The sequence below is a fragment of the Carcharodon carcharias genome, chromosome 14 (genome assembly GCF_017639515.1).
Source record: "Carcharodon carcharias isolate sCarCar2 chromosome 14, sCarCar2.pri, whole genome shotgun sequence".
Taxonomy (NCBI): Eukaryota; Metazoa; Chordata; class Chondrichthyes; order Lamniformes; family Lamnidae; genus Carcharodon; species Carcharodon carcharias.
In genome coordinates, this window is record NC_054480.1 from 120,495,381 (window position 1) to 120,508,712 (window position 13,332).

The following is a 13,332-nucleotide window of genomic DNA, read 5'->3' on the forward strand; positions in this document are numbered from 1 at the left end:
CAAAATTAAGAATATATAGAAAGTTTATTCAGAGATTCTGTGTATAAAATGTAACCCTTTCAACTTTGTGTGAGGCATGTTAGCAGACTGACACTATGGACAAGAGCTTTTTTTTGGGTCAGGGCACTGCGTCAATGTCAAGTGTGGGTCCTGCCTTTGCACAGTGTCAGGAGCAATCACCAACATCGATCTTGCCTTGATTGGTTAATCAATGGCCAGAGGGTATGCTTGTGTGCAATTAAGGATAGCGGGTGGTCTCTCAAAGCTGGATTTGGGCATCCATCAGCGAAAGAGTTACAACCTATCGTTTCTGGCGGTGATGCTGTAATTAAGAACAAGGGCAGTGCATCAGTTAGCGTACAGTCAGTTAAACCTTTCATCCCTTTCCCCCCCAGCCTCATAAGTCGCTCACCCTTCAAGACCCTAAGGAGATGAACTTTGGTGGGGTGGAAAAGAGGCAAGAGGAGGCCCAAACATTAGAAGCGCATGAGGACAAGCTGGTCAGATGGCCTCAGGAATGCCACATGGCACGTTATGTGCCATTGGAGTGGGGAGAGTTCGGAGGTACCTGACCTGGATGCATGCTGGCCTGGATAATTGCGGTGCTGAGGAAACATCGCAAACACTTGCGACATTTGCCGTGGATCACAGGAGATTGAGAGGTCAGATTATTGACCTACATATTGTTAGGAGGGGCATAAATCGGGTGGCATTTCCCCTTGGTGCAGGGTTGAGTAATGTGGTGGCATTTATTTAAGTTGAGTGCCATGAGGTTCACAGCTGAGGTGCTGAGAACCTTTTGGACAGAGTAATGTGGGGCGCACTGGCTGAAAGGATGGTGAAGGTTCCAACCCCCCTAAGATGCAATAAGTCTTTGCCTGTGCAGTAGCGATGCCATGGCATGTTAGGCCATGGGGATAGTGGTCACAAATGGAATAAGGTGACTTTAGAAGGTGGTGGAGTCACGATTCCTCAAGGGGACTAAGTACCTTTGTGTACATCAGAGTGTCTCAGCCTGTGAATGAGCAGTGTTGCAGCATTAACGATTGCAGCAGCCATCAGTGGTTTGGATGGTGAGCAGACAGAGTGGATGGGACGGTGGACCTCAAATACCTGGCCGTTGGACCCCAGCCTCGCCGCCACCTGCCGCCCTGACCGCCTGCCTCCTCCCCATCTCCAAGGCCTACTCTTCAAAGATTGTGAGGCGCTGGAGCAGGGCGTGCCCACCTCCAGTCCTCTGGCACTCCTGCTGATTGTGTTCAGTTTTTGCCTGCAGAACAGAGACGAGAATTTATTGGGGCTGATCGCTCATGTACTTTGCACGCGCACGCCATACCCCAACCTCAGTGACCCTTCTGAGGCCTCCAGCGGCTCCTGTCCACACTACTGGTAATCAGTCCCCAGAAGATAGTACGGCTGGTCCCAATCCCCTCCCCCAATGACCACCTTGGACACATTTGGCATCCATCACTTTGAATAACACATGGGTCTTAGTGCCTATGGTAAGGAGGTGCAACTAAGTGCGGTGCCGAGGCCAGCAGATGGCACTTGGCCACAACACCTTGAGGCTCCCCTTCCACCATGTCATCACCATCAATAAGACATGTGTTGGAGTTCTGAATATGTGTATACCGGCCTCCCCTGCAGGTTGCCCCCAGACTACTTAAGTGCGACAAACACCAACAATTGCTGTGGGGAGAACCCATCTTCTCCTCAACCACTAAGGCTGATGTAAGCATGGTCAGTACCCATTTGCCCACCCAGCGTGCGCCAAATGCCCAATGCAGCAACGACACCAAGATGTGGGGAGTGGGGTGGCCTGGGTCAAATGACCAAGGATGACATGGTACTCACCCTTCCAGAGCGCAGCAAATCTTTGAATCTCTTGCGGCACTGTGTGCCGCACAGCATCATGGGAGTTTACAGCGTCACCAACCTCCTCCCACGCCAGCCTGGTGACATGGGGGGCCCTCCTCCTCCCATCATCTGGATACAATCTATCCTGACGGCTGGACACCTCTTGGAGGAAGACAGCAAGGCATGCATCGAAGAAGCAAGGGGCACACTGGCCCCCCACTGGCCTCTCCTGCAGCCTGCCCCCCTCCTGCTCATGCTCCTATCCTGTGGCAGCTGCCTCTCTCTCTCCCCGAGTGGCCATGGTGCACTGCCTCAAGCAGGCTGCCTGGCCACTCTTTATACAGACTGTCAGTTCCCCATTGGAACCGGCGATCTGAGCACGCCCTCCTCCGTGACTATTTTCCCGTTCTCCACGGGAGTCGCTAACCCACTGGGCGGCCCTTAATTGGCCCGGCCGTGGAAAATAACAGCGTGGCCCATTTCGGCGGCGGCAATCGGCTGCCCACCCGCACGTCAAGGGCAAAATTCTGGCCGTATAATATACGCATTGCTTCTATAAACCTGTTGGCGCTATAATTACACCTTTTTGTTAGTGATGGTGTTGCAGAGTTTGCACTTCCCAGCTCCTGAGCCCTGTAGTGAAGAGTTATGCTTCAATCAAATCTACTCTTAGTTCACCAATCATACGTTTTGTCACTTAGCTCTCAAGATTAAAATTATAAAATTGGAAAGTATGACATTTTATTCAATAAACTGGCAGTTGCCTTAAACAACCTTTTGTCAGTCTTTGTTTTTGATTTTTTTCATCTCCAGATTTTACAACTGGGAGAACATCAAATCCAAATGATGGTTTTACTATTCAAAGACAAGTTAAGAATTTAAGCATTTCTCATCAGTTTATGCACTAAACATTTTACATTATGAGGGAAATTTAGGCCTATAAATTTGGTCATGTAGTATCTGTTTTTAGGGTGTAAGCAAGCAATATGGCAGGCAGGAAGCACATGGTCAGAAGCACATCCCATCCCACATTGGTAAAATAGATGCACTGGTGGTAGCAATGCATAGGGGTTAAACTGGCTCATCCCCAAAATCATAAAATGAGGATCAGCAAAATGGGAATTACAGTTGCAATTATGTTTTGCTTTCTGAATATGTGTTGCTGGATACTTTGCTAGTTCATACTTGTAGGGGTTTTCTTCCATTAGTTTCCTTCATTGGGCTGGATTTTGGTTGAGCAGGGCATCCTGTGGTATTCCATTAGACTTCTTTCTGCACCCTTCAGCACAAAAATCTTTTGTGCTGTACTTTGGTGGAAATGCAAGCTGATCATGCCTGGCAAGGCCAATGGGGCATCTGGCAACTCAGTGAATAGTGTGGCCAAGGTGTGGCCAGGAATGTATCCCCTTAACCTATAAGATTTAAAGATTGTAAAAAAACAGGAACTACTGAGCAGAAGGGTGAATTAGATTTGCTGAAATATAGTCAAAGCGAGTACAAAAGGAGAAACAGAGAGAAGGAAAAATTGAACTGAGAGAAAAGAGAAATGAAAAGTAAGAAAAAATGTAATAAGTAACATTTTTAAAGTTTCTAACAACAATTCGCACGCAAGAATAAGATTGAACAGTTTAAATTGTTTAATTTCTGGGCCGGAGAAGTATTTTGACACTGCATTAACAATGATTACATTGTTAAAAGATACTTTGGTTGTTCATTACGAGACATAATTTCCTATGACAAGCTAGATGGGGAATTATGCAAATCCACCAAATCTCAAAAGTAACGGCAGGTCCTCAGGGCAAGATGCTATTTGTGCAAAGGAAACAGCGGGGCGGTGTAAATTGACCAGCAACTTTGGAGATTTACAGCTCCAGGGCTCTTCCCCTGAACCTGCTGACTGATTTGCACATTAATAAGGACATAAGAAATAGGAACAGGGGAGGTTCTCAAGCCTGCTCTGCCATTTTACATCTACTTGACTTTCATGTCCTATCCCCATGTCCCTTGCTTCCCTTAGTGCCCAAATATCTATTGATTTTAGCCTTCAGCATCCACAGCCTTCTGGGGCAAAGGATTCCAAAGACTCTCAATGTTCTGAATGAAGAAATTTCTCCTCATTTCAGTCCTAAATGGCCAACTTCTCACCCTGAGACCGTAACCCCTAGTTCTAGACTCTTCAGCAGGAAGAGCCAGTCAGCCAGCTCTTCAGCATCTATCCTGTCAAGCTCTTTAGGAACTTCATATATTTGAAAGAGATCGCCTCTCATTCTTCTAAAGTTCAGAGAATATAGGCCTATTCTATTCAATTTGCTCTCATAGGACAGCCCCCTCATCCCAGGGATCAACCTGCTGAGCCTTTGATTCACCCTTTCTAAAGCAAGTATATTCTTTCTTAGGCAAGGAGACCAAAACTGTTTATAGTACTCCAGGCGTGTCAATAACATGCATTACTTTCCCACATAGATGGACTGTTATATTGCAATGCTTTTAAATTGTGCCATATAGAGTGCTGAGGATGAAATTACATTGGAGGGTTTCAATAATTCTGCATGATTGAAAAAGGAAAATGAGCTCATGAATGTATGGCTGCAAAGACCTTAGATGTGCTTGCTGCAGTCAGTACCCTGGGACCCACATTTAAGCACACCTGCACATGTTCCTGGACATATTGGAGGAACCATGTCTTTATTGCCTTTCTTCGCAAAACACAGTGTCACATAGTTATACAATCTACTGCAAGCTGCAAGAGGACAACATCTAGAACATTGCTTTATCCAACTTGGTTATTTTTGGTTTTTCTCAGCTTCTTGTTTCAAGGTTCCTAGATTTATAATAAAGGTTTTCTAGTTCTTTCCATTCCACCAACTGGAACAGTTGTTTTTCTTGTATCTTCTGTATAAACATTGTTTCTTGTCCAAGCCATGTTATACTATGTTATCTTTGATTATTTGATATTAATTGCTACACGCATCAGAGAATTAGCCCTATTGTTTGTTCATAAGACAAGGACATATGCAGCTGATTTTCTCACGGGGAAAGCCTAGATCCTTGATGTAAAGTTTAAGACAGAGGTATGTTGGGCTTCTGCTGCCTTTGTGTTATCAGGAATTTCTTAGGTTTTCCTTGGTATAATTATAACAGCATTTAAATAGCATGGATAGAGATGAGCGCACCAAAGAAGCAGATGCCTTACTGTCTTTCCATTCAGATTGAAAGTTCTGATTGGGGTTGGTAGCTTCATTAAAATAATAGTCCTCTCTTTTTAACTACTGCAAAAGACCTTTAGGCCTTGTAGCTGCTGCAGTTGTTGGCCATTACCATGGCTGCAGGCTTCTCAAAACTGCCACAACCGCTGTATTTCTGCCTACAAAAATCTTAGCAAAAGCCCTTTTGTAGGATTTATCAATAAGGTTTCTGTTGTCTGAAACTTAATTGATTTCAGCCACTCAAACTTGCCATTTATTAAAATCACGTTGGTTTGGACAAGATGTTAACCAATTAAGGTGAACACAGAACTTTGTATAGAAAATTTTAAAGGAAGTTTATTAAAAGAGAAGGGTATACTTAGAACTTTAAGACAATGACTCATTATTCCTTGTGTGTGGTCAGTTCGTAGAAGCATAACACTCCAAACTCCCTCTTTGACAGTAATTGTGTTAGGAGTGCTACCTCAAGAGTCTTCAACTCATCTGCAACATTGTTCTCCAGGAATCCTGTCTCAGGAGATCTTCAGTACATGGCTAGCAAGGAAGACCCCCAATTCTCCACTATTATCCCCAAAATCAGCATTACCTCACATCAGAGTTGGGACTGCTGTCACACAACCATTGCTCAATTTTGATATAAAATTAATTTTATTGGTCCTCAATTACCTGTGCCATGTTATTTCATTGGCTTAGGTAGGAATGTAATGGAACTGTTCCATACTATCCCTTTACCTGATTCTAGGGACTGGATTTTGCCCTTGTCAGGTGGGTGTGGTGGGCAGGCCCAGGAGTGGCCGTGAAACTACCGCCACCCGCGATTGAGCTCCGACCGCGATTCCACACTGACGGGCTAATTAAGGCCCATCCATCATGAAACCCAGAACATCACTGGCCAGGAAGAGCCAAGCGGGGATGGGGGGGCCTGTTTGCCACTGGGTCCAATGGCAACCGAGCGGCTGGTATAAAGAAGGCCCAGGCAACCCCAGAAAGGCTACCAGAGAAGGAAGCCTGGCTGCTGTTCTGAAGATGCACTCAAATGCGGCAACAAACACCCGGTGGGAGGGCAGGTCACATGGGCCCTCCATTTTCAGATGAGTGCCTTGCGGTCCTGTTACAGGAGGTAGCTGGCAGGAGGGATATCCTTGTCCCACAGAGATGGGAGGAGGAGGCCTTCACCCCTCGCCATAAAGGCATGGGAGGAGGTGGCAGCCCAGGTGAGCAGCTATAATGTGGTGTGGTGCAAATGGGCGCAGTGCTGGAAGCACTTCAATGACCTGCTGCGCTTAGGAAGGGTGAGTACCGTGAAGCCATGGGTCAGTGTGCAGAAGTGTTAAAGTGTGGCCACCCCCACCCCCCCCGTGGACCTCAGGTGTGCTGGAGTCTGAGTGCCAATTGTCAATTACGTCAGAGCTGGTTAAGGGGGAAAGCCCTGGCTACTTGGATCTCGAGGGCCACGACTCAGATGTGCCCTGTGAAGTGTTCTTCAGCTAGGGTTGGCCTGGCTGCAATGGCGCTGCAGATAAAGAGTGGCCTAATCAATGCTCCTCTGTCCTTTCAGGAGAAGTCAAGCCATAACCAAACCGAGAGGGCACATACAGGCAGAGGCCCGCCCAATCTGCTGATGGTCTCCCAGTTTGAGCAACATACCCTGGAGCTGAAGAGCCGGCGCGCTCCCCATGCAATCGGGTGTGGAGAGGCGGGGGTGCCAGCCGAAGGTAAGAGCGCAGTGCACAGAGGGGAGAGTTTCGGCTTGTGCAACCATTCTGTTGCAGCCTCCTCATTGATGCAATCCTCGAACCTGGAGTCCCCATTGATCGTTGGAAGAAGTTGGCACCATGATGCAGACCTCCATTGCCTCACCAGGGTGCCTGGCATGCGCAGTGACAGTGCGATGACTTTAACTCATGACATGTCATTGCTCTCCCTTTCAGGTTCACCAGCAGGGGTCCCATGTGCAGACCCCATAGGGCCACCCCTGATGTCGGAGGATCACCAGGAGTCATTGTCATCTGTGTCACACACGCTCTCTGAAGCAAGCACCAGAGTTGATACCAGCACCTTGGTGGGCATTAGATCGGCGGCTAGTTTTTCAGTGCACATTGGTGAGGGCACTTCATACATGCTTGAGGTGCAGGCAGAGGCAGAGGGTGCCCAGCACACTGGCAGTTGGAACACTGCTGAGGACCAGGACAATGCTCAGCCAAAGGCTAATGATGAACCTCTGGAGTAGGCCATTAAGCGGCAGATGCTGGATGTCCAGCAAGATGTGCGGGAGGATCTGGCAGTGATCCATGAGGGCCTGTGTGCCATGATCTTTATGATGGAGGAGTCTACGTGGAGCATGAGCACTGCATTGTCATGAGTGAACGCACTGCCTCCTCCATTGAGAGTGTGGCGACTTTCATGGAGAGGCAGCTCCAGGGGCAGAATAAGGATCTCCTGGGGTTGCACTGACCTCAGGTGGTCAATGTCAGTGTGGGAAATGGATGAGATGAAAGTAGTTGAGGCCAAAACATTGTATGTTTTCAAGAAAGAGTTAGATATAGCTCTTGGGGTGAAAGTGTTCAAAGATATGGGGAGAAAGCGGGAGCAGGCTATTGAGCTGGATGATTGGATGATCAGCCATGATCATAATGAATGGCAGAGCAGGCTCGAAGGACCGAATAGCCTACTCCTGCTCCTATTTTCTATGTATGTTTCTATGTATGAGGCACCCAGCATCCAAGCTAGGTGCCCGTCCATCAATGGTGTGCGGGGAGATCTGCAGCGACCTCACGTTGGCGCATGAGCTGCTTGTTGTCTCTGCAGGCTCCTCTCAGGGTGCTCCGGATTATGGCAGCAGCTCCTCCGCCCCTCCGCCAGTGACCATAGCATCTGATGAGGCTGCGGCAACTGGGGCGATGCCATCCGTGGCACTGGCCGCTCCCTCCCAGGCGGGGCCAGCACAGGCTCCATTGGCCTGACGACGACTGCCAAGGTCATCAAGGCCAACAAGACAGCAGGGTCAGCAGACTGTCTCCAATGTCAGTGCCAGTGAGGGGCCAGCACCTAAACGTAGCACTTGCAAGCATAAGTTAAAGGCACCATGAGCACAAGAGGGACAGGTCACGGGTGACTTTATGATCATTTATGTTTAATTAATGTATACTGTTCTGGGAATTAAGATCAGAGAAATTGATGTAAATTGTCAAAATGATATAAATTTTGTTTTTGTCGTCATGGCCTGAGTATAGTTCACCTTTTTGTTTTATTGGTGCAGAGTACGCCACTATGTAATGCTGGACAAACGTGGCTTTGAACTTTATTGTACAGGTACTGAGTGTTCTTTGCGTTCAAATGAAAGGGTCCTTTCAGATATCCGGGATGGAGGAGGCAGCCCTGGCATGCGTTTGATGCTGATCTTTGGTAGCTGAGCTGAAGGAGCGTTGGATCAAGGTGTCCCTGGTGTCTCTGCCTCCCTTGAGGTTACCAAGGTCTGGCTCCATGCCCTCAGTGTTCTCACCGTGCTCACCTTTGGACTCAACACTGGACTCATCATCTGCGGCCTGTGCAGTTGCGTCAAGATCCCCTTCCTCCAGTGGGTCCCTGCTTGCCAGTGCCAGATTGTGGAAAGTGCAGCATGCAACCACTATCAGTGACACCCCCTCTTGGGGGTACTATAGTGCTCCCCCTGAACGGCCCAGGCATTGAAAGTGCATCTTGAGAAGACCTATGGTTCTCTCTGCCACTGGCCTTGTGGATGCACAGTTCATATTGTAACACTTCTCTGCCTCTGTTCTTGGGTGGCGGAGAGGCATCATGAGCCACCTCTTCAACGGATAGGCCTTGTCACCCAGCAGCTATCCATCCAGTCAGGCTGGAGCATTGAAGAGCCTTGGCATTGGGAGTGCCTGAGGATGTACGTGTCACGGGTGCTGCCAGAGTACCTTGCATAGACTTGCAGAATATGCATCCTCTCTGCACACTGACTCTTTATATCACACAATCTCTGCAAGTTCATGGAGTGGAATCCTTTTCTGTTGATGAGGGCACCCGGCTGATCCACTGGCGCCTTGATGGCCAAATGTGTGCAGTCAGTGGCACCCTGGACGCAGTGGAACCCAGCAATCGCTGCAAACCCTCTGGCTTGCTCAGCCTGGCTGGCCTCATCTGTATGGTAAAGAATAAATGTCAGTACCTGCCTGAACAGAGCTTCTGTCACCAGCTTGATGCAACTGTGGATAGCTGATTGGGAGATTCCACACAGATCCCCCACTGACCCTTGGAAAGAGCCGGTTGCATAGAATTTGAGGGCTACTGTGACCATCAGAACCACTGGCATGGGGTGTCCACTCACAGTCGGAGCTGATCTCAGGCCTAATCATCTGGCAAATGGAGGTTGTAAACCCTGGCAGCAGGATTGTGGTTTCTTGTGCGGCCCCTTCCGCCTTGGACATTCTGCTGGCCCTGCGTCCCTTGTGCCTGCGCCCCTCCTCCCACAGGTCCCTCCCATGGAAGCTGCATAGGGACACGTGGCCTCCTCTCATTTCTGCCCCTCTGTTCTTCAGAGGAGGAGGTGCCACCAGCAGAGACTGCAATCCCCATTACCAGGGTAAAGGTAGGATGTCTGAAACCTGGAAGGGTCTACGCGGTCTGAGTCCTCCGATAGCCTGGTACTCTGCAATGAGTCCTGAAATGAGGCCCAGAAATGTTAAGAATGAAGTCCCAAACAGGGATGAAGTTGCCAAGTACCAAAAATCAACCAGCTGCAAAGCAAACTATCTCCAAAACTGCTCACTACTTACACTGGTAAAGCTGCTGACCCTTTATATCCCACCCTTGGATGAGATTTGTGAAATGTTGGCTGGCTGCCTGTCCATTTTGCCCGTGCTACAAGCAGAAAATTGCACAGGCAATGAAAAATCGCAGACAATTGGATTGTTAATGGTCTTAAGTGGCCTGTTAATTAATGGCGGGTGCCACTCTGGCACACGCGCATGCCCACTGAGCGAAATATCATGCAAGTTCGTGATGATGTCAGGACATTCACCTGACATCATCGCGCACTGTTGGACCCCCGTTCAGGTCAGGCACATGCCCGCCCGTGGGATGAAAAATTCAGCCCTAGGTTTCTAAAATCCTAGGTGTTTCTAGAAACACCAGCTTTATGAAGTATTAATCCAGTCTGCTCAATTATAATTATCTATTAATTAGTTAATTATTACTTCATCAGGGTACATTTCTTATCAGTCACCTGTTTCATGACTTGACTTTGTTAGAATCATATCTTTCAAGACTGAATTTTTCTTTTACAAAATGGAAGGACATGGCATTATCTGTGCATTTGGATGCTAACCTGGGATATTTTTTAAAAAGGTCAAAAGTTCACCTTGGAACTGTTAACAAGCAAGCCTCTTCCAAGAAATCACCTGACCGTTGTGGTACTTGAGGAAGATCTGGTTGTTTGTTTTGAACAGCAATCACTTCAATTGATGGGAAAAAGAAACTGAAAAGGCAAAAGTTGGTAACTTGCTGGAAATCACTTGGGGGAGAGGAAAAAACTTAAGTTGTGAACCTGCTGGTTTTGAAGACAGTCTTGTTGGGGAACAAACTGAGGAAGGGAGGCTACTCTAACTGTCTCGCTTGGCCTAAGTAGCCAAGTGGTTATGGTACTGGGTTTATAACCCCAAGATCTAAAAGTTCAAATCTCACAATGGCAAACTATGAAATAATGTAACTTCATCTGAAACAGATGGAAATGTGTTTGTACTCGAAAGAGTTACTTTATGGGAGGCCCTCTACGGAGGTGTCCTCCCCCTTTCTATCGGAGACCTGGGTTGGAGGGTGTTGCATGCAGCGGTCCCTTATAATAAGAGGATGCATTGGTTCGCGGACTCTCAGGACACGTGCCCTTTTTGCGGTCTTGTGGAGTCCGTGGACCATGTATACATAGGGTGTTGTAGGCTGCACTCCCTTTTTAGTTATTTGAAAAACCTTTTATTGATGTTTTGTTTGCACTTCAGCCCCACGCTCCTGATCTATGGGCACCCGGTGCGGAAGGGGGTCGGGAAGGAGGAGGACCTCCTCGCGAACCTGCTCCTGGGCCTGGCCAAGTTGGCCATTAACAGGTCCAGGCAGCGGGCGATCGACGGGGGAGTCCCGCCCGATTGTTTGTCCCTCTTCCGCGGCTACGTTCGCTGCCGGATGTCCCTGGAGAAGGAGCACGCGGTGTCTGCTGGCACTCTCGAGGCCTTCCGTGCTCGGTGGGCACCGCGGGGACTGGGGTGTTTTGTTGACCCCTTTAATCACATTTTGATTTAAAGATTGTAAGTTTCCTTTAAAACTTTGTTCTTGGTTTTACAGCTGACCTGAATTAGGGGCTGTGCCTGATTTTTCCCAATTTTGTTGATTTGGTTTTCATTTAAAAGATTATCAAGAGTTCAAATCTCACAATGGCAAACTATGAAATAATATAACTTCATCTGAAACAGATGGAAATGGGTTTGTACTCGAAAGAGTTACATCTTCTTATGTGCTCGCTTCGGCAGCACATATACTAAAATTGGAACGATACAGAGAAGATTATCAAGAGTTCAAATCTCACAATGGCAAACTATGAAACAATGTAACTTCATCTGAAACAGATGGAAACGTGTTTGTACTTGAAAGAGTTACACCTCCCTAACCCTGCGGCTATGTCTTGGTGCTCCCCAGACACCCACAATGGAGGTATAGGCAGCCTGCTGACTGCTACTCCCTGTCTGTGATGACATTGGCAGGTGTTCTCTGGAGGGTTGCTGCCTGCTTTTTGCGGTCTTGTGGAGTCCGTGGACCATGTATACATAGGGTGTTGTAGGCTGCACTCCCTTTTTAGTTATTTGAAAAACCTTTTATTGATGTTTTGTTTGCACTTCAGCCCCACGCTCCTGATCTATGGGCACCCGGTGCGGAAGGGGGTCGAGAAGGAGGAGGACCTCCTCGCGAACCTGCTCCTGGGCCTGGCCAAGTTGGCCATTAACAGGTCCAGGCAGGGGGCGATCGACGGGGGAGTCCCGCCCGATTGTTTGTCCCTCTTCCGTGGCTACGTTCGCTGCCGGATGTCCCTGGAGAAGGAGCACGCGGTGTCTGCTGGCACTCTCGAGGCCTTCCGTGCTCGGTGGGCACCGCGGGGACTGGAGTGTTTTGTTGACCCCTTTAATCACATTTTGATTTAAAGTTTGTAAGTTTCCTTTAAACTTTGTTCTTGGTTTTACAGCTGACCTGAATTAGGGGCTGTGCCTGATTTATCCCAATTTTGTTGATTTGGTTTTCATTTAAAAGATTATCAAGAGTTCAAATCTCACAATGGCAAACTATGAAACAATATAACTTCATCTGAAACAGGTGTGGAGGGTGGGGGGGTGGGGAGGATGCTGCGGTGTTGACGTGCAGGTCACTCTGGTGGTGATGCTGTAATTAATAACAAGGGCAGTGCATCAGTTAGCGTTCATTCAGTTCAACCTTTCATCCCTTTCACCCCCAGCCTCATACGTCGCTCACCCTTCAAGACCCTAAGGTGAAGAACATTGGTGAGGTGGAAAAGAGTCAAGATGAGCCCCAACCATTAAACGCACATGCAGACAGGCTGGTCAGATGGCCTCAGGAATGCCACATGGCCATGTTTTGAACTATAGGAATGGGGAGAGTGCAGAGATACCTGACCTGGATGCATTGTGGTCTGGATAGTTGTGGGGCTGAGGAAACATCGCAAACAGTTGTGACATTTGCCATCGATCACAGGAGATTGAGAGATCACATTACTGGCCTTCATTCCATAAGGAGGGGCATAGACCGGGTGAGCAAAAGGCAACATTCCCCCTTGGCGCTGGGATGACTAACGTGGTTGCGTTCATCTAGATTGAGTGTCATGAGGTTCACAGCTGAGGTGCTGAGGACCTTTTGGATAAAGTAATGTGGGGCGCACTGGCTGAAAGGGTGCTGGAGGTCCCAAACCCCCTAAGATGAAATAAGTCTTTGGCAGTGCAGCAGCGATCCAATGGCATGTTAGACCATGGTGATAGTGGTCACAAATGGGATAAAGTGACTTTGGGAGGTGGTGGAGATGCGATTCCTCAAGGGGACGAGGGTCCCTTCTGTATGACCCACACATCAGAATACCTCAGTCTGTGAATGAGCATTATTTCAGCATTAACGATTGCAGCAACCACCAGTGGTTTGGATGGCGAGCAGACAGTAGTTGGGACTCTGGACCTTAAAGAGCTGGCCGCTGGACCCCAGACTCGCCACCACC

General features: G+C 48.1%; 1 non-coding gene across 1 annotated transcript; it reads left to right on the top strand.

Annotated features, from left to right (window-relative positions):
• Nucleotides 1-11,574: 11,574 nt before the first annotated feature.
• LOC121287699 lies at nucleotides 11,575-11,677 on the top strand. The gene has a single exon (XR_005945231.1). It is a non-coding gene; the product is annotated as a U6 spliceosomal RNA (small nuclear RNA).
• The last annotated feature ends 1,655 nt before the right edge of the window (nucleotides 11,678-13,332 follow it).